This window comes from Aquarana catesbeiana, linkage group LG05, assembly GCF_042186555.1.
Source record: "Aquarana catesbeiana isolate 2022-GZ linkage group LG05, ASM4218655v1, whole genome shotgun sequence".
In the NCBI taxonomy this organism is placed as follows: Eukaryota; Metazoa; Chordata; class Amphibia; order Anura; family Ranidae; genus Aquarana; species Aquarana catesbeiana.
Genome location: NC_133328.1, coordinates 525,681,583 through 525,705,874, shown reverse-complemented (window position 1 = coordinate 525,705,874; position 24,292 = coordinate 525,681,583).

Sequence of the window (24,292 nt, the reverse complement as noted above, 5' to 3'; positions counted from 1 at the left end):
CTGTGTTTGATTATACTGATTGGACTTGATTAGGAAAGCCACACACCTGTCTATATAAGACCTTACAGCTCACAGTGCATGTCAGAGCAAATGAGAATCATGAGGTCAAAGGAACTGCCTGAAGAGCTCATAGACAGAATTGTGGCAAGGCACAGATCTGGCCAAGGTTCCAAAAAAATTCTTCTTCACTTAAGGTTCCTAAGAGCACAGTGGCCTCCATAATCCTTAAATGGAAGACGTTTGGGATGACCAGAACCCTTCCTAGAGCTGGCCTTCCAGCCAAACTGAGCTATCGGGGGAGAAGAGCCTTGGTGAGAGAGGTAAAGAAGAACCCAAAGATCACTGTGGCTGAGCTCCAGAGATGCAGTCGGGAGATGGGAGAAAGTTGTATAGAGTCACTGCAGCCCTCCACCAGTCGGGGCTTTATGGCAGAGTGGCCCGACGGAAGCCTCTCCTCAGTGCAAGACACATGAGAGCCCGCACAGAGTTTGCTAAAAAACACCTGAAGGACTCCAAGATGGTGAGAAATACGATTCTCTGGTCTGATGAGACCAGGATAGAACTTTTTGGCCTTAATTCTAAGCGGTATGTGTGGAGAAAACCAGGTACTGCTCATCACCTGTCCAATACAGTGCCAACAGTGAAGCATGGTGGTGGCAGCATCATTCTGTGGGGGTGTTTTTCAGCTGCAGGGACAGGATGACTGGTTGCAATTGAGGGAAAGATGAATGAGGCCAAGTACAGGGATATCCTGGATGAAAATCTTCTCCAGAGTGCTCAGGACCTCAGACTGGGCCGAAGGTTTACCTTCCAACAAGACAATGACCCTAAGCACACAGCTAAAATAACAAAGGAGTGGCTTCACAACAACTCTGTGACTGTTCTTGAATGGCCCAGCCAGAGCCCTGACTTAAACCCAATTGAGCATCTCTGGAGAGACCTAAAAATGGCTGTCCACCAACGTTTACCATCCAACCTGACAGAACTGGAGAGGATCTGCAAGGAGGAATGGAAGAGGATCCCCGAATCCAGGTGTGAAAAACTTGTTGCATCTTTCCCAAAAAGACTCATGGCTGTATTAGATCAAAAGGGTGCTTCTACTAAATACTGAGCAAAGGGTCTGAATACTTAGGACCAAATGATATTTCAGTTTTTCTTTTTTAATAAATCTGCAAAAATGTTAACAATTCTGTGTTTTTCTGTCAATATGGGGTGCTGTGTGTACATTAATGAGGAAAAAAAATGAACTTAAATGATTTTAGCAAATGGCTGCAATATAACAAAGAGTGAAAAATTTAAGGGAGTCTGAATACTTTCCGTCCCCACTGTATATATTTTTTTCAAAATTGTTGCTCTTTTTTTGTTTATAGCGCAAAAAATAAAAACTACAGAGTTGATCAAATACCAGCAAAAGAAAGATCTATTTGTGGGAAAAAAAGGACATAAATTTTATTTGGGTACAGCGTTGCATGACCGCGCAATTGTCAGTTAAAGTAACGCAGTGGCGTATTGCAAAAAATGGCCCGGTCATTAAGGGGGTAAAACCTTCTGGAGCTGAAGTGGTTAATTCACTAAGTTGCTTAAATTGCTTTGGTAATTTATCTCACAGCAAAATGTTCAATTCACAAATTAACAAAATAAATATTGCATAAATGTGAATTCATTTTTTCTATTAGAAGAAAATGTGACTATTGAAATCTCTGTTTTTCTTAAACTAGTACTTTATCTCATAAGTCAAGAAACAAGTAGGGATGAGCCGAACACCCCCCTGTTCGGTTCGCACCAGAACATGCGAACAGGAAAAAAGTTCGTTCGAACACGCGAACACCGTTAAAGTCTATGGGACACGAACATGAATAATTGTCATTTTTTTTGTAAATTTTGGCCGGGGTTCCCCTTAATATCCATACCAGACCTGAAGGGCCTGGTATCGAATTTAGGGGGACCCCCACGTCATTTTTTTTTTTTAATTTTGGTTTGGGGTTCCCCTGTGGGGAATTCCCATGCCGTTTTTATCAATGAACTTTTATGTGTATTGTCGGACCGGCAATGCAATAGCCGCGAGTAGTTTTAAATTACTTTTTTTCCTTTGAAATGTCATTTTGCTGGCAGACTTTTCTAAACACGGGAAACATGCGCCCCTTTACAGGCATACTATAGACACCCCCCAGCTACGAAATTTAAAGGGATATTACACTTTTATTGTTTGACTTTAAGCATTATTAAAATCACTGCTCCTGAAAAAAACGTCCATTTTTAAAACTTTTTATTGCATTGATCCATGTCCCCTGGGGCAGGACCCAGGTCCCCAAACACTTTTTATGACAATAACTTGCATATAAGCCTTTAAAATTAGCACTTTTGATTTCTCCCATAGACTTTTAAAGGGTGTTCCGCGGTATTCAAATTTGCCGCAAACACTCCAAATTGTTCGCTGTTCGGCGAACTTGCGAACAGCCGATGTTCGAGTCGAACATGAGTTCGACTCGAACTCGAAGCTCATCCCTACAGGTAAGTATAGATACTATGGGAGGGTAACAATTTTCAAAAATGACTATAAAAAAGCATACAGCAAAGCACAAGGCTTCAGGAGCTATGAACTATCTAGAACATGGAGTTACATAGTTACATAGTTCACAAAGCATATGTATAAAATAAACACATTTTTATTACATTCCTTAAAAAAAAGGTACAAAAAAAGACAGAATAAAACAAGCTTCTTGGAAATGGATAATGACTCATGAGATAATGAAAAAAGCACATAGTGAAACACAATGCAATTATAGACTATCTCGGTACCCATGGAACATTTGGTTCACACAGCATATGTATAAAATAAACACAATTGTATTACATTCCTTAAAAAAAAGGTACAAAAAAAAAAGACAGAATAAAACAATTGACAGTTTATACAAATATCATCTCATATAAGGTTGCATATATTATATTCCCCCAAGACTCAATGACCACCCGAGGTCAGAGAAGTAGATACCAGATGGTGACAGGTGGGGTTGCAATATGCGGCCTTCTTCTTTCCTCCCTCCCCTTCTTCCCCCTTCTCTTCCTCTCTTCCATGCTTTGTGATATTTTTTTTACCATCGTACTAACTTTTGACTTTTTCAGCACTTGGGCACTAGTGAGTGCTTTTTTGTGCCCCCCATGCCTGCCATGGGGGAGGTTCTGGCGTCTTCGCCTGGTGCCCTCCTTTTGGTGTCTGCCCCGGCACTCTTTTGGTAAGCAGATCAATGATTGCTACCTCATTTCTATATTATGCAACCATCAAATATTGTAAAACGTATATCTTTTTTTTGTGTGAATTTTGTATAAATATTATTATATATATACCTGTGTTGTATTACAGACAGCTCTCAGCTCTATCTTCCTCCTGAGGAAGCAATGAATGTTGCAAAACATGTAGAGGGTTGGCCGCATATTGCAACCCCACCTGTCACCATCTGGTGATTTTTTACCTGCTTTTGCTCTGTAGAAAAAAGATAAAAAAGTGAAGCTAATGAGAGGCCTTTTTAGGGGGATCTGTCATTTAACAGCAGTAGTGCTAACGCTGTTAAATAACAGATCCCCAGCCAAAAATGTCACTTTTTTTTAACCATAGATTTTTATTGCATTCCACAATGTACATTTCAAAATAGGCAACAGATTATACATTGTATTAGGCATACAAAGTGGGAACAGTAGAAACGTAGAAAAGATTTTCAGGTATAAACATTTCTTAAACATGTAGGCCTTGTGGAAGTGCACTAGATTGTGACCTCAACAAGAGAAGTCTGCCACCCCATCTGGGTAAAAAATTCACTTTTTTAAAGGACTACAACATACTGATCTGCAATGTCAAATACAGGTTTAGGGCATCTCCAAACCTGTTATTTAAAAGATGTGTGTATTTTTAATGTTGCCCTTTAAGGCACATTAAGAGACCATCTCCCTGATGAATTGTATTTTCCATTTTTTTTTGTAAATTGGTACATGTGCCCTATGGCAGTACTCAGCTAATCATGCCATTTTTTAACAAAAGCTTGTAAATTGGCCTTAAAACGGCCTAAAAAATAAGATTAGGTTTCAGTGGAGTTGGGCGCTATGCTCAAACTTAGTGGATTTTCTTCTTTGGTTTGCTGAACCCCCTGCAAATCAAACTTTTTCTGGTTTGTTCATTTCTACTATACAATGATAATAGGCATATAGAACAAATGACTAATGTAAGATGGTGTGTTTATTACATATTTTATTAAAGCCAGATGGCTGTGTTTGATGAGTCTGTTACATTTTTTACATTTATGTGTAGCATATTTTCAAGAACCAGTATTTTCAGACATTGTGCTCTGCACATAGACAATAAAATTATAGCAGTTTTGTCATCTTTCAGATTGTAAAAGGGTCTAAAAATAGTGAACAGTGGGATGTACACATAAGACCGTGTGAATATTTTAACAAGAAAAAAATTAGGCGTTCATATTTTAATCATATGTTAATGTTTATGTATTTTAAATGCACACTGAGCTTTATATGCTAATTTCAAATTGACAAGAGGTAGGACATATCCATTTGTATAAGTCAGGCGTCATATGGTTTGCTTTTTAACAATATGGTAAGAGTGGGAAAAACTAGAGCTTTTTCAGTGTTTTAGAACAATGGTTTGTATTATGAAAACATTTGAAACACTGTCCTATGGAACAACTCATTAACAGTGTGGATATATAAATTAAGAAGAACAATTATTCACCTATGTCTTGTTTTTGCAAACTTTGGACCTTGTGAACTGGTCCAAATCATTTAGTGGAGGGGGGATTATGGTGTGGGGTTGTTTTTCAAGGTTTGGGCTTGGCCCCTTAGTTCCAGTGATAGGAACTCTTAAGGTGTCAGCATACCAAGACATATTGGACAATTTCACATTCCTAACTTTGTAGAAACAGTATGGGGATGGCCCCTTCCTGTTCCAACATGACTGCACACCAGTGCACAAACCAAGGTTCATAAAGACGTGGATGAGCCAGTTTGGGGTGGAGCATCTTGACTGGCCTGCACAGAGTCCTGACTTCAACCCGACAGAACACTTTTGGGATGAATTAGAGCGCAAGGCCTTCTCGTCCAACATCAGTGCCTGACCTCACAAATGCGCTTCTGGAGGAATGGTAAAACATTCCCACAGACAGACTCCTAAACCTTGTGGACAGCCTTCCCAGAAGAATTAAGCTGTTATAGCTGCAAAGGAATGGGTAACTCAATATTGAACCCTACGGACTAAGACTGGGATGCCATTACAGTTTATGTGTGTGTAAAGGCAGGCGTCCCAATAATTTTGGCAATATAGTGTATTACTATCTGCTCTCCTATATATTTATCAATAACTATATTGTACAAGAACCTTCTTGACTGGATATGGAGACCTTGCAGAGCTGAGTTAAGTCTATAGTGCCAGGCCAGGTGTATCAACACTTCTTTACCAAGTGGCAACTATATAGGCATTTCGCACAGCCCACAGCTAAAACTAGCGTAGAAGAGAGAGCTAGAAAAGGGTACATGACGATTTGCTGTAGTCATTCTTTGTTTTTGCTGTACTATTATCACGCCATGTACACGTTGAGCGTTTTGCTCTTATTTCTTTCTCTTGCTCGATGTATTTTCTTGATTTTTTTCAATAAACTTTATTTTAAACCTTAAAAAAAAAAAAAAAAAAGAAGAGAGAGCAATATAGCCCAAAATAGTCCCTGAGGTCAAAATACAGTATCCTAACTTTAAATTTGCTCTGCACCAATGTTTAGCGGCTTTAGGAAATAGGCATCATAGAAATAAAAATTTCAGTATGTTAGTTTTGGCTTCTGAAACTTTGCTTGGTTTCTTTTTTGGTTACTTTGTGTATTCTTTAAAATAATAGTTACTTCTATGACATAATTATTGTTATGACAATGATTTGCATAAAAAACTAATTTCATAACGTCCAGTAAAGCTAGGCAAAGCCTAGACTCTTCCATGTCCAACCCCTATGATACAGACTTGGGAACATCTGTAAAAGTAATAATAATTGGTGAAGTGTAACAGTGTCATTCCTTTGACTTCATTGGTCGGTAAGTATGGGGCTCATCAACAAATAGGTATATTTGGGAATGTTTGAAAATAAGGGGCCTGAGGATGAGTATAGGTCAGAGGGTGAAGTAGGGGATAAGGTTAATAGCAGCATGCATAATGCATTGCGTCAAAGGGTGGGTGTGGCCAAATTGTGCTAACAGTGTGAGGGACTTAAAGGGGGGAAATTTGTCATCAGTATTAGACAATAGAGACTATAAGAAGTATGAGGAACAAGTAATATACCTCTATATTTTAGACCAGAAACTTAAATATTTAGGTGTACTAGTCCTTCACCTTCTCAGAAAGCCACTCACACCTAGCCATGCACCATTCTAATGTGCATGAAATAAAAAATATTTCTTAGTTTTTAGTAGAGTGGGAATAGGCTTAGAACCCTGTCTGGGTTTCAATGGTGTTCTGGAGTGCCAACCAGCTCAGACTTCCAAGACGGTCTATGCCTCATTCAACTCCAAAATGTAGAAAATAATTTTGCCTGAGGTTGCTCTTTAGCCTTAATCTGCATTTGTAAGATTCACAGGAACAAATAAACTATAGAAAAAAAGATGAAATATGTAAAGTATGCCAACATGCAGCATTTGGCCTGATAACAAGCCTCCTGCTAGCTATCAACCTACCAATCTATATGCAGTTAGTTCCCACCTATGTATATGTATGCTGTGATTTTTTTTCTTGATTAAGACTGGAGTCACACCTTTCTGTACATGTTTTCAGTCCTGCACACACATATTTCATTACAGACATATTCAACATTCTTGCTTTTTCATGCACTTCAAAAAAAGACAACACATGCCAACACATCACACAATTGTGAACTAACACAATGTTAAACAATGGCTAATTTATGGAAATGCAGTGATATGAGTTAAAGCATGTAGGCCATTAAAAAGCAGAGTGTTTACTGCTGCGCCTTAGAACAGTATTAAGATAGAAAAACTGCACTGATTGTCATTAAAAAAAATAAATAAAAAAAAAAAACAGTTTTTTAGAGAATACTAAAAAAAAAACCAGAATATGCTGTGGTCAGTGTATGTGCTTTTCTTTGCAGTGGAGATTTCCACGCATCCTTCACAACCGACTCCCGTACTTCCATGAAAAGTGTTATTATTGGAGGGCAGCGAGCTTTAAATGAAATTGATTGCATAAAACTAGGGTTAACAATACAGTATAACTAGGGACTAGCTATTTGAATTATAATAATCTTTTGACAAAAATGATTAATAACTGACCAATGTTAACGTATATTGTAGGTGTCTATGGTATAAATTGCTATGAAGCAGTTAGAATGTGAACACTACAGAAATTGCTATTTAGCATTTCAGCAAGTAAATCTCTTTTTTTTTTATTATCTGTTCCTACAATAAGATGTAATGGCTTTCTGACACACCATAAGCACAGTTGTGACCACAGGCTCACTTGTGTCATTTTGTGTGCAGTAATGAAGCCTGACGAGTGGTCTCCTGCTTGCAGATAGCCGGCTGTTGTCCTAAAAATGCAAACCACTGCCTGAGGCCATGGAATCAGGAACAGACTAAGGACAGTGGCACTGTCAGGGCTCCCCACTGTTTATCCTCCCTATAGCACACTGGAGTTGGATCCAGAAGAATGGTGTTTACCCTTGTACATAAGGACAAAACTGGGAAAAAATACAATTGCACAAAGACAAGGTTTGAAAGAAAACAGATTTTAGTAAGTCGCCGTACTGACATTTCACACAAGAAAAAACAAACCAAAAAAAAAAACCAAACAAAAGAAAATGTCGCCTGCTGGAATCTCACATATCCGACAATTCTGTTTTTATTTTTTTTTCTAGCACAACAAATCTTTGCAACATAAAGCCTGGCACTTTTTGGTATTGTTTTTTGTCTTTTAATTTAAACAGAAAATACATCACTTGAACAATGTGATCTCTCTTTCCTAATGGCTCATTGGTATTCTATAGAGAACAGCCTGGCTTACATCCTCTGCAGAACAGTCAGATACATAGCACATTGCCTGTGCCAGCTAAGCATTCCTAGGTGACAGAATAATGGCACTTTGTTTCTACTAGTTAAATACTGTGGGAAGCCTTGTAGTGAGCATGTAGAACTTTTATACTGCCACCAGATATGACTCCAAATCACCCAATAAATTGTTGCTAGCATTGCTGTCCAAAAATAAGTATTTTACTCTCCATAATGAAAGAAACTAGTTCGATGTGATAATTAAACTATATCCATGGTAACTTAGTTAACTTGTTTGTTTAAAGTGTACCATACTCTTCCAGACATTTATATATGTTGTACATTGGGACCTTATAGCCTGAAGATGAGCTGACATTTTGCTCTGATATGGAAATAAGGCAACTGCATCATAGTAGCCAAGTGTTCTGGGGGACATTCCCAAGATTTTGAAAAGTGTCCTGCCATGTCCACATCCTGTAGGATCCCGGACACTTGGTCTGCGGCACTATGGCCACTGGCAGGGGCAATTTTCTAACAGACCATTCACTCCCTGGTCCCTGCCTGCCACTATTTAAAGGCTTGCAAAAAAGCTTATATCAACAAAACTGACATCCTACAGACAATATTATCGGGACATCAGTGACATCATCGGTGTGTGGCTTGCTTTTCATCATGCGCCCCCTATATATGGTGCTGATGGGTGGGGCCATGACTAGGGTTAGTAAGCCCCCGTCTTCTCTCTCACACTACATTATGAGGTGCAAGGATTGGGTGATGCCCAAGGCCAGTAAGCTTCTCCCTCCTCTGTCTTCTGTACACAATATGCTAAGACTTCTTTCTTGGGAAGGCACCTGATGAATGTACCTGTATAATTACCTTCTATCTGGATAAATCACAGCCTTCTGCTGTATTTACATTTCTTTATATTTATGTAAGGTGAGGTGTTACTAAGAACCAGACTGTGGATTTCACTAACCATTGACCATGGGTCATGACCCATTGGGCTATGCAGAGCTTTCTACCTCTGCAAACATTGGGTGAATGAAGCAAGGCTAGGAGTGTTACAGTCTGTATATGGCTACAATTTAATTGCTTATCCTTTTTTAATTGCTTACAAAGCTTAAGGACCCATTCAGATTGGTGCATTATAAAATAAGTTCTGTAAAACATGTGTTTCCATAATGCATGGTTTCTTGTGGTGCCATTTATTTTGAATAGCAACCCAATGCACCCAAACGATAGCACACGAGAATGCACAATATGCTTTGTGGGCTATTGTGCATTAAAAAAAGGCTAAAGTACAATTTTCTCCACTTTAACCACTTCAGCCCTGGAAAGATATGCCCCCTTAATGACCAGGCCATTTTTTGCGATACGGCACTGTGTCGTTTTAACTGACAATTAAACGGTCGTGCGATGTGGTACCCAAACAAAATCCTTTTTTTTGGGCTATAAACAAAAAAAGAGAAACAATATTTTTTATTTTTTGCTATAATAAATATCCCCAAATAAAAAAAAAAAATCTTCATCAATTTAGGCCGATATATATTCTTCTACATATTTTTGGTAAAAAAATATCGCAATAAGCGTATATTGATTGGTTTGCGCAAAAGTTATAGTGTCTACAAAATAGGGCATAGATTTATGGCATTTGTAGTATTATTATTTTTTTTACTAGTAATGGCGACCATCAGTGATTTTTATCGGGACTGCGATGATGCGGTGGACAGATCAGACACTTTTGACACATTTTTGGGACCATTGACATTTATACAGTGATCAGTGCTATAAAAATGCACTGATTACTATGTAAACATCACTGGTAGGCAAGGGGTTAACACTAGGAGGCAATCAAGGGGTTAAATGTGTTCCCTCAGTGTGTTTCTTACTGTGGGGGGATGTGACTGACTAGAGGAGAAGCCAGATCATTGTTCCTAGCTAGTAGGAACAGACGATTTGTATCTTCTCACCTGACAGAACTGGGATTTGTGTGTTTACACACAGAAATGCCCGTTCTGTCTCTCGTTCCACGCGATCACACGTGGCCGTCGGTCACCGCGACCGCCGGCCACGCACATCGGCTCCCCCACCGTGCAGCGCTCACATGCCTGCTATAGCTGTTTAAAGGGCCGACATACAGCTACGACAATTTGTGGAAGAGAGCCGACCTGCCGCAGTATAATGACGGCGGCTGGTCGGCTAGTGGTTAAGGTGTGCATCAAAATAAATATGCTATTGAAGGCCCAGGAACACATTGCCTAAATGCAGGTATTTTGAAGAGAGCCTTTATAAGAACATTTCCATCTAGTAATAATAATTATTAATTTAACTTGCAAGTTATATTTTTGGAACAGGAACTGGGTACTTTTTTATTTTATTCTATTTAATTTTTCATCCCAAATAATTGGATAACCTAAAAAACATTACAGCTATACACAAACAGATAGGTATACACACTATGCATATGAAATTTCAAATTTTGAATAGGAACATTCCACATTAAGTAAACCCAAATATCCAGTGGCAAAGGCTTAACTTTTTCACCAAACAACGCCCCGTAGTTCTTTCTGAGCTAATGGAGAGTTTTAATGCCCTTCCATTTCATGCAAGTAATTCCATATCAAATGATGTTTTATTTTTTAATAGTGTCCCTCTGTTCATATGTATTTTTTTTCAAATGCAAGTTACATAGTTACATAGTTACATAGTAGGTGAGGTTGAAAAAGTCCATCAAGTCCAACCTATGTGTGTGATTATGTGTCAGTATTACTTTATATATCCCTGTATGTTGCGGTCATTCTGGTGCTTATCTAATAGTTTCTTGAAGCGATCAATGCTCCCCGCTGAGACCACTGCCTGTGGAAGGGAATTCCACATCCTTGCCGCTCTTACAGTAAAGAACCCTCTACGTAGTTTAGGGTTAAACCTCTTTTCTTATAATTTTAATGAGTGGCTACGAGTTTTGTTAAACTCTCTTCTGCGAAAAAGTTTTATCTCTATTGTGGGGTCACCAGTACGGTATTTGTATATTGAAATCATATCCCCTCTCAAGTGTCTCTTCTCCAGAGAGAATAAGTTCAGTGCTTGCAACCTTTCCTCATAACTAAGATCCTCCAGACCCTTTATTAGCTTTGTTGCCCTTCTTTGTACACACTCCATTTCTAGTACATCCTTCCTGAGGACAGGTGCCCAGAACTGGACAGCATACTCTAGGTGCGGCTGGACCAGAGTCTTGTAGAGTGGGAGAATTATCGTTTTATCTCTGGAGTTGATCCCCTTTTTAATGCATGCCAATATTCTGTTTGCTTTGTTAGCAGCAGCTTGGCATTGCATGCCATTGCTGAGCCTATCATCTACTAGGACCCCCAGGTCATTTTCCATTCTAGATTCCCCCAGAGGTTCTCCCCCCAGTGTATAGATTGCATTCATATTTTTGCCACCCAAATGCATTATTTTACATTTTTCTACATTGAACCTCATTTGCCATGTAGTCGCCCACCCCATTAATTTGTTCAGGTCTTTTTGAAAGGTTTCCACATCCTGCAGAGAAGTTATTGGCCTGCTTGAAGTATTTTATTACTTTCTGTAATCCAATCAAGTATAGTGAGAGGATTATTAGCTAACCATCATAACAAAGAGAGACCTGTTCATTGCGGTGAAAGTAGTGTTGTCTACACTATCAATATAGCAGAAAATGCCAGCAAGTGGGGAGTAATGCTGCGTACACACGAGCGGACTTATCAACCGGACTGGTCCAACGGACCGAGTCCGGAGGACAATCCGATCGTGTGTGGGCTTCATCGGACCTTCAGCGGACTTTTCCAGTCGAAAATCTGACGGACTGTAGATTTGAAACATGCTTCAAATTTTTCCGACGGACTCGAGTCCGGTCGAAAAATCCGCTTGTCTGTATGCTTGTCCGACGGACGAAAACCGACGCTAGGGCAGCTATTGGCTACTGCCTATGAACTTCATTATTTTAGTCCGGTCGTATGTCATCACGTATGAATCCATTGGACTTTGGTGTGATCGTGTGTAGGCAAGTCCGTTTGTTCAAAATTCCGTCGGAAGTCCGTCAAAAGTCCGTCAAAAGTCTGTCAGAATGTCCGTCGAACCAGTTCGGTCGAAAAAGTCCGCCTGTGTGTACACGGCATTATTCGTGGATATACAGTATCTTATACCTCATTTGTTTTATATATGATACCATCCTAATGGCACTAATATTGGACAACTCCACAAGAGATTTATTTTATTTATTATTAACTATGAACATGTGGCTATTATGAATTGTCTATTGTCATTGAACTTTTTTGCAGACATTGGTCAGTATGGTAATAATAGTATGTCTGCAGACATGATGCTAGCTGCATCAGTACAGTATTGATTATGAATGCAGTCATGTTCCTAGTTCTCATTCACTGACTAATCACATCAACAGCAGGTATAATGGTAACTTCTACAGGAAGTTCAACTATGGGAATAGTCCTCTTGGAAATATATGAAAATAAGACGGAGAGAGAGAGAAAGCAATCCAGGATACATGTAATTCAGATCTGTTCATAAATTTATTACCATTGTCATCTACTATTTACATGCTTGAGTCCCTTCTTTTTTAGATAATCTTTTTTCATTTAGGAAGTGGTTTATGAAGATGTTTGTCTGTGTACTGTTTACTTTCAAATCAAGTTATTGTTTTAAAGTAAAAATTCCATGAAATAATATATCGTTATATCATTTGATGTTAACACAAGAAATATTCCCTTGATAAATAATTTCCTTAAAGGGGCTCAGTCATTTTACTAACCAAATGTCAGGGCTGGGCTCAGCCCTTCCTTCTCTGAGCTGGCCGCTCAGCTGTCGGCTAATTGCCAGCTCCTTTCTCTTCACAGTGACTCAGCTGTTGATGATCTGCTCGTCAGTCCTGCCTACTTTAAGCCGTCCAGCTCACTTCATCTCTGCCTTCGCCTTTGGTCACATCTCAGAGACTTTCTCCTGCATTCCTGTTGAAGACTTGCTCGGCTGACATCCCTTCTGGCTCCTGAACCAACTTGCTGTACTACTACGTTGATCTCTGGCTCTCTGACATTGGCATTGGCTGACTACCCGATCTGGTTACTGAACTCTGGCTATGTATTGACTACGCTTACTTTGTTTACCTTTTTATTATTATTAAACATATGTGATTACCTGTACGTCTGTCTTGGTCTGATTCATGGTTTCTGACACCAAAAACATTTGCTGCCAGATGTAAAATGCAGACACCTAGAGGTGCCTACACAAACCTTCAGCCACTTTTAATATTCCCAATCGACCTGAATACAGTGACATTTTAATCTGGCAAATCTATCTGGTTGTGCCAAAGCTTTCCACCACCTTGTACCCTACACACATTCCTATTGGCCAGTGAGGCAGCCTATCTTTAATTGTAAACCAATAGAGATGTATGGAGGGTACTAGCAGGAGGTGATAGAGCTGTCCAACATTCAGCCATAGAAGGGTCGCTGAAAGCTTCTGCAAGTACGTAAAGACACCTCTAGTCTCCTGCTCTTCATACCTGTTAGCAGTTTCTTTTTTTGGAACAAGGTTACTTTAAGTATATTATATCTAGTTTTATTTTCCTATATAGGCTGGTGCTTTGATATGTTTTTTTTCCATTTTATATTTATCCTCTCATAAGTTTATCAGTTTTAAATAAATTGTAGAACGTGTAACTACAGTACAGTATGTTATCAACGATTCTTTTTATAAAATGTGTTTTACCATAAAGCAAAGGATTATACTTAGAAATAAAAAAATGACACATTTTAAAGAAACTGTTAATTGCTGTCAATTTGCCAAGCTGCTCTGTATGTAAAGAATGTAAAGAATGTATTTATGGAAACGTGTGTGGATATTTTGCTAGTAACAAATACAGTAATTTATAGAAACTCCCATGGATATGACTGCATCATTTATTATTCTGGCTATCAAGCCAGAGAAGTTTTACTGATTCATCACTGAAGTAAAAGCCATAACTGATAATAAATTTAAAAAAAAAAGGTGTTTTGCACAACAGGTACGGAGAGGCTGTTTTACAAATGTTAACTCTTTAGGAAAACGTCATGAGAGATGGCAGATTTGAATTTGCGTCAATAATTTTTGCTCCAGCTACTCTCTCAGTCACTCAGCCAGTCCAGGGACTTATACTTTTGGCACTGTTTGAACTTTCTGCTGGTATACAGAGGATGATGGGAAATTAATATGCAGAAGGATTACACAGGTAACTACAAACAGCACATTTGAAAAATATCTTTATCAGTGCTGAAGTGAATAATTACACAGATGGAACAGGAGATGTTTTACATTAGACTAGAAATTTATTTTTGCACAGTTGTCCCTAAAACAGATACAGACTGGCTAGAAGACTCAGCTACTTGCTTATATCTTATAGGCTGGATATTTTAGGTTTGACATGTATTCACTTGTCTTGTGATGCATTTTTAAGTGTATTTTTGATGTGATCAGGATGCATTGACATGTACTGCCATTCCTATAAAATGCCCTTTTAACGCATTGAAGGATGAAAAAAAATTTTTTTTTGGCTGCCACATGTCCATGCACTGCATATATATTATATTACCAAATGTATTGAGACGCCTATTTTTACGTTCACATAAACTTTAATGGCATCCCAGTTTTAGTCCGTAGGGTTCAATATTGAGTTGGCCCACCTTTTGCAGCTATAACAGCTTCAACTCTTCTGGAAAGGCTGTCCACATAGTGTAGGAGTGTGTCTATGGGAATGTTTGACCATTCTTCCAGAAGCGCATTTATGAAGTCAGGCACTAATGTGGATGAGAAGGCCTGGCTCGTAGTGTTCACTCTAATTTATTCCAAAGGTGTTCTATCGGGTTTAGGTCAGGACTCTGTGCAGGCCAGTCAAGTTCATCCACCCCAAACTCGCTCATCCATGTCTTTACAGACTGAGCTTTGCGTACTGGTCCAAATCATTTGGTGGAGGGGGGATTATGGTGTGGGGTTTTTTTTTAGGCATTGGGCTTGGCCCCTTAGTTCCAGTGAAGGGAACTCTTAAGGTGTCAGCATTCCAAGACAGTTTGGACAATTTCATACTCCCAACTTTGTGGGAACAGTTTCGGGCTGACCCCTTCCTGTTCCAACATGACTGCGCACCAGTGCACAAAGCAAGGTCCATAAAGACATGGATGAGTGAGTTTGGAGTGGAGGAACTTGACTGGCCTGAACAGAGTCCAGACCTCAACCCGATAGAACACCTTGGGATGAATTAGAGCGGAGACTTGAGCCAGGCCTTCTGCAAACCAGGATAGAAGTTATTTTACTTTAAAGCTTGATACATTTATTAAAAATGTTCTTTTAGTTTATTAAATGTTTTCATTTTGAGAAAATTAAAAATATACAAAGTATAAACTGTACATAACTGGTATAGAGGTGTTTAGTACAAGTAAGCCCATTAGCATACAATAATCAATGTACATCAGACCTTCAAACCTGGTTCTTTGAGTGATACATAAAGTATCTGCTACTTATGTGCTACTAAGGTTTATAACATGAAGGAAGCATAAGAAACACAGAGTATATATAGGCATGTTGATATTGAGGGTTGTGAACTACTTTTGTTTTTACGTATTTAGAAACACATACAGGAAGAATGAAGAATGAAGAGTGTTCTCTCTACTATAGGCAAACAAAGATAAAGAATACAAAGAAAATGAAGCAAATGAAGATTGGGGATATATAAAGCCCCTTTCACACTGGGGCGCTTTCAAACGCCTCCCCTGCAGCCCAAGTTTGAGAGCCAGAGTGCTTTCACACTGGTTCGGTGTGCTTGCAGGACGTTAGAAAAAGTACTGCAAGCAGTATCTTTCAGGTGGTGCGGGAGTGGTGTATACAGCGCTTCTCCACCGTCCCTGTCATTGGAATCAATGGGCACCGCTGCCGAAGCGTCTGCAAAGTGCTTCGGCAGTGGCAATTTGAAGTCAGTTTTAACCCTTTATACGCCCGCTAGCGGGGGTTAAAAGCGCCCCGCTAGCGGCCGAAAAGCGCCGCTATTACAGCGGTAAAGCACCGCTAAAGTTAGCGGCGCTTTAAAACTAACGCCCCCCCGCTCCAGTGTGAAAGTAGCCTTAAGGATAATTAAGATTAACAGAAGAAATAAAAAAAGGGGTGAGGGGAATGCCACACGTCTAAGACTCAAAGGAAGTGTGGGTAAAGCCCAGTATAAGTACTTCACAGATATGTAAGGGTCAGCAGAGTGTCTGAAATGAAGTCAAGTGAATCAAGTCACACTAAAATTATCCATTGTATCTTTGTCCCTTGAGAGCATAATTTCCATTTGATACACAAAGTCCATCTCGCACACCCATTCTGAAAGTGAAAGTGGATCTGTCTAGCACCTGACTGAGTATAAATGTTTGAGCTGATACTAAGAACTGCCAGAGCAGGCTCTATTAAACCTGTCTATAAGAGCCTGAGATCATAGAGAGAATATAAGTTTGGGGAACCTGTCATCTGTAAGTTTGTGGTAAATTTGTAGGATTTTATCCCAGGAGTAATGGACAGGTGCAAGCTCCAGCTGTACGACATTAAGGCTCTTTCACAGGGAGGATCTGTATGTCCGTTTTTTCATCCTTCCGTTTTTGGATGAAAAACGGACATACACGTATCCCTATGGAGCGTCGGATGTCAGCCGTGACATGTCCGCTGACATCCAACCTGCTCCGATCCGAAAAGTGTAACGGAGGAAAACCCTACTTTTCCATACGTTTTCGGATCGGATCGGGTGAAGACGGACGCTACGGTCCGTCATCATCCGATCCCCCCATAGGGGAGAGCGGCGCTCTGACAGGTCCGTTGCTGCACAGTGTTCAGCGACGGATCTGTCATTTTCCTGCTCAGCGGGGATCGGCGGAGCGATCCCCGCTGAGCAAGCGGGTATTCACGGGGCGGATCATCACTGATCCGCCCCGTGTGAAAGAGCCCTAAGTCAGCTGACACCAAGCACCTCCATCAAGTATCCTTAATAGAATTGTACATCTTGTGCAGGATTGTAGAACACTAGTACCATAAAGATAGAATTGTGTTCTAGCTATGCTCTAGATATGCTCTAGCTAAGATAGACATTATACAGTATCTCACAAAAGTGAGTACACCCATCACATTTTTGTAAATATTTTATTATATCTTTTCACGTGACAACACTGAAGAAATGACACTTTGCTACAATGTAAAGTAGTGAGTGTACAGCTTGTATAACAGTGTAAATTTGCTGTCCCCTCAAAATAGCTCAACACACAGCCATTAATGTGTAAACCACTGGCAACAAAAGTGAGTACAAAAAAAAAGTGAAAAGTGAAAGTGAAAAATTTTAAAGTGAAAAAAGTGAAAAATTTTAAATTGGGCCCAATTAGCCATTTTCCCTCCCCGGGGTCTTGTTAGTGTTACAAGGTCTCAGGTGTGAATGGGGAGCAGGTGTGTTAAATTTGGTGTTATTGCTCTCACTCTCTCATACTGGTCACTGGAACTTCAACATGGCACCTCATGGTAAAGAACTCGCTGAGAATCTGAAAAAAAGAATTGAATTGTTGTTCTACATAAAGATGGCCTAGGCTATAAGAAGATTCCCAAGACCCTAAAACTGAGCTGCAGTACGGTGGCCAAGACCATAGATCGGTTTAACAGGACAGGTTCCACTCAAAACAGGCCTCGCCATGGTTGACCAGAAGTTGAGTGCACATGCTCAGCATCATATCCAGAGGTTGTCTTTGGGAAATAGACGTATGAGTGCTGCTAGCATTGCTGCAGAGGTTGAAGGGGTAGTCAGCCTGTCAGTGCTCAGACCATACGCCACACACTGCATCAAATTGGTCTGCATGGCTGTCTTCCCAGAAGGAAGCCTCTTCTAAAGATATTGCAGAAGAAAGCCCGCAAACAGTATGCTGAAGACAAGCAGACTAAGGACATCCAGGTGAAGAGTACAAAGACAAGTGTGTCTTGCCTACAGTCAAGCATGGTGGTGGGAGTGTTACGGTCTGGGGCTGCATGAGTGCTGCCAGCACTGGGAAACTACAGTTCATTGAGGGAACCATGAATGCCAACATGTACTGTGACATACTGAAGCAAAGCATGATCCCCTCCCTTCGGAGACTGGGCCGCAGAGCAGTATTCCAACATGAACACACCTCCAAGACGACCACTGCTTTGCTAAAGAAGCTGAGGGTAAACGTGAAGGACTGGCCAAGCATGTCTCCAGACCTAAACCCCTATTAAGCATCTGTGGGGCATCCTCAAACGGAAGGTGGAGGAGCACAAGGTCTCTAACATCCACCAGCTCTGTGATGTCCTCATGGAGGAGTGGAAGAAGACTCCAGTGGCAACCTGTGAAGCTCTGGTGAACTCCATGCCCAAGAGGGTTAAGACAGTGCTGGAAAATAATGGTGGCCACACAAAATATTGACACTTTGGACATTTTCACTTAGGGGTGTACTCACTTTTGTTGCCAGCGATTTAGACATTAATGGCTGTGTGTTGAGTTATTTTGAGGGGACAGCAAATTTATACTGCTATAAAAGCTGTACACTCACTACTTACATTGTAGCAAAGTGTCATTTCTTCAGTGTTGTCACATGAAAAGATATAATAAAATATTTACAAAAATGTGAGGGGTGTACTCACTTTTGTGGGATACTGTATATGTAAATGGCAATATTTTATCCTAGCCCACATCCTCCTCAGTTTCCCTGTTTAGAGAGGAATTTGGGAGTTTGGAGATGGGTTTCTGGAAGTAACAATTGGTAAAGGGTAGATACTGCATGCTCAGGCCCACCACATGCAGGAGTACCTTTTCAAAGTTATTACGGGATCTAGAGAGTAAATTAGAAAGGGTAAGAGAGCCAAGGTAATGGGCTAGTTGGGAATACTCAATCCATACCTGTTGCTTGACATGGCAGGAAGGTAGGAGTTGGGATAGAGTCAGTAGATTCCCACAGTGGAGAATTTAACTGAGTCAAGGCTGACTCCCACTCTGCCACATCAAGAAATTAGTTCCATAGCTTGGGGGGGTATCTGAGTTGCCAAAATATGGGAACAAAGCGCTAGGTCTTCATGAGAGGAGTCCCTTAGATAAATAGGCATCCCATATTAGTGGAGTGGCTACTGTCAGCAGTGACAGGAGTTGTTTATTAGGTCTCTTTTTCCAGGATGTGTTCCTAGGAGAGATGTGAGGGTAGGGGAGATGAGACTAAAGCTTTTATTTTGACACATTTTGGATATCTGTTTCTTGTAATGTATATAGTTATTTTGCATTTTACTAATTTACTATATTATACTTATCATAACAAAGCTGTCTACATCATCACAATAGTTTAATTAACAGAAATGTAGCCCTTTCTTACTGATACATGATAGGTCCCAGAATTCCTCAGGGCTCTTTACATTGAAAATATGTGAAGGGTCTGTTGAGAAGCCTCTTGCTTTAGGGGGGATTTATAATGATTGCTGAAAGCAGTGTCTAGAGTTTTACAGAATGTTTACAGATGCCTTTAGAAAAACAGCAGAATGTGGAACTAATTGTGTTTATTCAAGATAATTATGAAACACAAATGACCAGTGCTGTGTACAAGTCCCCTGACAGCAGATGTTTAACTCATGGGATTTTAATCAGCGTAGTAATGATAGCTGTAGTATAAGCTTTAAACATTTCTTCATGCATGCAAAGTCCTTAAGTATATTGCAACTGTCTGTAATTATCAGAGAAAATAAAATGCACAAAAAGAAAAAAAAAGTAAAAATAAAAACACAATATTTCCTTAGATCAACTTCTTCACCCTCGACGTAAGATGCTTGTATGAATATTAAAGTGATATTAAAGTCACATTTTTTTAAAATAGCAAACATGTTACACTTATCTACTCTGTGCTGTGTTTTTTGCACAGAGCAGCCCTGGTCCTCCTCTTCCTGGGTCCCCCCTCCGGCACTCCTAGCCCCTTCCTTCTGCCAAGTGCCCCCAGAGCAAGGAGTTTGCAGTGGGGGCACCCAAGCAGGCTCGTTCCCAAGTTATGGCTCTGCGTTTTATTCACACACAGAGCTGTGGCTCGGCCCCGCCTCCTCATCTCTACTCATTGGCTCACTGGCTGTGATTGTGTGGCTGCTGTCTTAGCTAATGAGAAGGGAGAGTCCCCAGAGAGCTGATACTCGCGTGCACATCGCTGGAAGAAGATCAGGCTCAGGTAAGTATTGGGGAGGCTGCTACTTAAAGAAGGTTTTTTTTATCTTCATGCATAGAAAAAAACCTTAAGCCTTTACAAACACTTTACTCTGACTTAAGATTGCCTTAAAGCACATGTCATGGCATAATAATCAAAAAACAAAAACATAGACAGTGCATCTCTGAAATACATGCACATATCCCCATGTTTTATCCCTTTATAGACCTTCCAAGTACAAACAAATACCTGCAGGACAACATGCTCCTAAATCCTGTTGTGAGCTGACAACACAGTAGTTTTGTGGAATGAGGAGTGTCAATCCTCCTCTATGCTCTTTTGCCAAACTATTCAACCACTCACGCTTTCAGATCTCTGCAACATAAAGGCTAATCATTTTGTAGTCTATGATAAGAGCTAGTTAGGTTCTTAGAGATTATACAATTTAGATCTGAATGATAAGGTTAACAGTTTTTTTTTTGCACTTATCAAAGAAATATAACAAATTCTTCTCAATGGTATATTAAACACACCAAAATGAAGCAAATAAGAAATGTTCATTGTTTGGGTTTACATACATTTTAAGTAGGTATTTTATAATGTTTATTAAAATTGATTACCCTGCTTGATCTAAAATTAAGGTTTAGAAAAAAGCCTCAAACCCATCATTATGTATGCAGAAAAGACATGAATGGACAGACTTAATGGGTGGGGAAAAAAAGTTTTAGTAAGGAGAGAGGAGGTAAAGAAAATTTGGACATAAAGAAATAATTATACAATAGCTATCATCCTCCAGCTATGAAAGTGCATATAGGACAAATGTGTAATCGTGGTGTGCTGAGGATAAGAGAAAAAGAAAAAAAAAAAGATTTTGAAGGAGAATCAGGAAGAAGAAAGAAGAGGGGAAGACCAAAATGGGCTTCTGATGTGAAAGAGGACCTGAGACAGTTGGGAGTCAGGACATCCCGAGGCAGATGTGAAATCACCAACTAATGCAGTTATGTATTCTTTAAAAACCATTAAATGTATTTAAAGTCCATCTTTGCTCTATAGTCAAGAGGCCTCAGTAAGTAAAAAAAAAAGAAAAAGTATTGATGAATGTAATTGCTATACTTGTAACTCAGCTGCTGCTGTGACAGGGGGAGAAGCTCCCTGAATATGCAGGGTTGTGAACAGGGGAGAGCGCTTGTTTCTGTGATGCTCGGGGTCAAGTGTCCAATGTCTGGTGCACCCTAGCTGTAAGGCAGGATAGGGAAATTCTAACCATAGTTTTACTGGCCAGGCTTTGGAGGGCACAGATGGCCTGCAGGTATGGCAATGACATTAATTTACAATTTTCAAAGCTGCACAGTTTTTCTATCCACAGGGCTGTTTAACTTCATAGGTAATTTTCTTGAAAACGTAAACTTATACTTTAGAGGGTTTAGCTCACTTAAAATAAATCTTATATGCACATATTGTTGCAGATAAAATGTGCATTCGTTCCTCCATCTCTCTGTCCATACCACTATATGGGCTTTCAGTTAGAGAGCTGGAGGAAGTGTCAGTGGACTACGAGTATGCTGATTAATGCATTTATATTCCACTAAGAATTACAAGTCCATCTGCTGCAAAGGAAGACGAGACTTGCATTTTATTCAAGCACAATATTCCAAACCTGAAATCAGCTGTACATATAAGTAGATGCTGCAGCAACCACCGACTGGGAACCAAAGACAAAGTCAAAGTGAAACGTGTCACCAGAAACGTGTCCAGAACAGGTCCAAAGTTTTTTTTCAGTGATCACATCCTGGAGTTTTGGAGCCACGCAGAACCCCATCATCATGCATGTGGCAAGCACAGTGAAAAACCAAATGACATTTAAAGAACCATCAACCAATCAGAAAACAAAAAATGGGCTGTAACCTGTCCCCTGTTGTAATAATGTCGTCATAAGCCCACCGTAATCATATTCTTTAAAAAATTACATAATTACTAAGAATATAACAGATAGAATCATAATAAGAAAATAGAAATAATAATAGAAACAGAAATAATAAATAAAATTTAAAAATGGAGAATCAAAAGCAAAATAAAGGAAATTAGTTATAAAGGGGGCAAAAGAAGAAAAAAAGGAAAGGAAAAAAAACATAATTGCACTGGGAAGGAAGAAAAGAAAAGGAGGACTGAAAAAATGGTAGAAAAATTAAAAGAGGAAAAAGAAAAGAACAAAAAGGGAAAAGAAAAAAAGAGAGAAAAAAAAGGAAAAAAAGAAAAGGGGGAGGGGACATAGAAAACTAAACAAAAACACAAAAGTAGCAGGAGAACAGGAAAAAAAACAGATGAACAACAGAAAGAAGAGGAGGATGGACATGGAAATAGATAAGGAAAAAAGGAAGGAGAGGGGGAGGGAGGGAGAGAAAAGATGAAAGAAAAGAAAGAGAAGAAAAAAATGTCATGTACAAATACCATTCATGAAAATATTTATCCACCTCAATTATCTGTTTTCAAGGAAGCATGGGAAGGTCATAATAGTGTTCAGGCCCCCTGGCTGTACAGTTTTAAAGTTTGTAAATTTGATAAGCCTCTCTATGCAGGAGACCATCATGATCCCCTCTTCTCATAGGTCAACATGACATGCTTAATCACCATGCCTCTTAACTTGTGAACCTTATGTTTATGTGTGACAAAATGGGTTTTGTCACATGAGTTTACTTAACCACTTGCCGACCGCCTAACTGGAAAAATACCTCATGACTTTGACGGTAAAGTGTTACTAAACCCACAACAGTAAAATCTGTCTGTATATGCAGAATAGCATGCTTGTTATACTCACTGTGGAACTTAAGTGTTTAATCCTCTGTACTGTGTAAAAAGGCTGTTTGATTCTGTATGCACAGATCCTCCCCCTCCTGCAGGGTCTCTCTTGGCAAGGCCAGATAAGACACAGCCAGAGTAGTCCCCCTGCACATGCTCAGTTTGGTCTCTATTGCTGGAGAGAATATTTCCTGTTTGAGCTGAGCTTTTCAGGTCAGATGGTATTGACATCACACATGTGGGTGTGTATACAGATCCTAAATGGCAGCCCAGTCCCTCCCTCCTCCTCCATGCTTAGTAACTAAAAAAGAACAGTGGGTGGGATGTCACATCTTGATTGATGGATGGTCCGCCTCCCATAGCAGCATGAGGACAGAGGCTGTAGTGGAAATCTCCTCCTACCTGAACACTCAGCACTCTGGCAGACCCTGCAGTTTATCATGTGACTGTGGTTTACAGATCAGCCAAAAAGGTAAATAGTGGCAATATTTTAATGTAAAAAGAAGATTTATAAGCTGTGGGCACTGGGGGGGCGGATGAACTATTTTCATATTACTGGGTTTAGTAACACTTTAAATACAGGGAGTTATGACTGCAGCTAGATGGCATAACCTCTGTATTTTCTTTACCCCTAGGCACCGGTCTTTCAGATAAAAGTGGTCCTTGTGAAGGATTTGCTGGGGAATCAATTTTAAAAGTGCGGGAGAGTTGCCACCCCTCCTGGCAATTCCTGGTGGTTCCCGGTGGCTTACGTTACCGATCACTGAGCCTGGGAACCATCCGGCTTCGGTAGTGTCTTGCCATAAAGATAAGCGATGGTAAGATGGCCACCACTCATCTCTATGCCCTTGGAGGACTGGAGCAACGTCATGACGCAACTTCCGGTTCTCAGGCCATGTAAAAAAAAAAAATTCTTAAGCAAAAGATACATTTTTATTTATTTTTTGATCTTTTGCTTTTAAGGGTAGAGGAGAGATATGGGGTTTTAGACCATAAAGAGGACCTGTCATGTTGTATTGTTATTGCAAGGGATGTTTACATTCCTTGCGATAGCAATAAAAGTGATCATTTTTTTAAAAAGGGACAGTGTAAAAATACAAAAAATGTAATAATAAGTTTTAAAGTGCCCCGCCCCTCATGCTCGCACGCATGTAAACAGTGTTTGCACCACACATGTGAGGTATTGGCATGAACGTCTGAGCGAGAGCAATAATTCCAGCGCTAGACCTCCTCTGT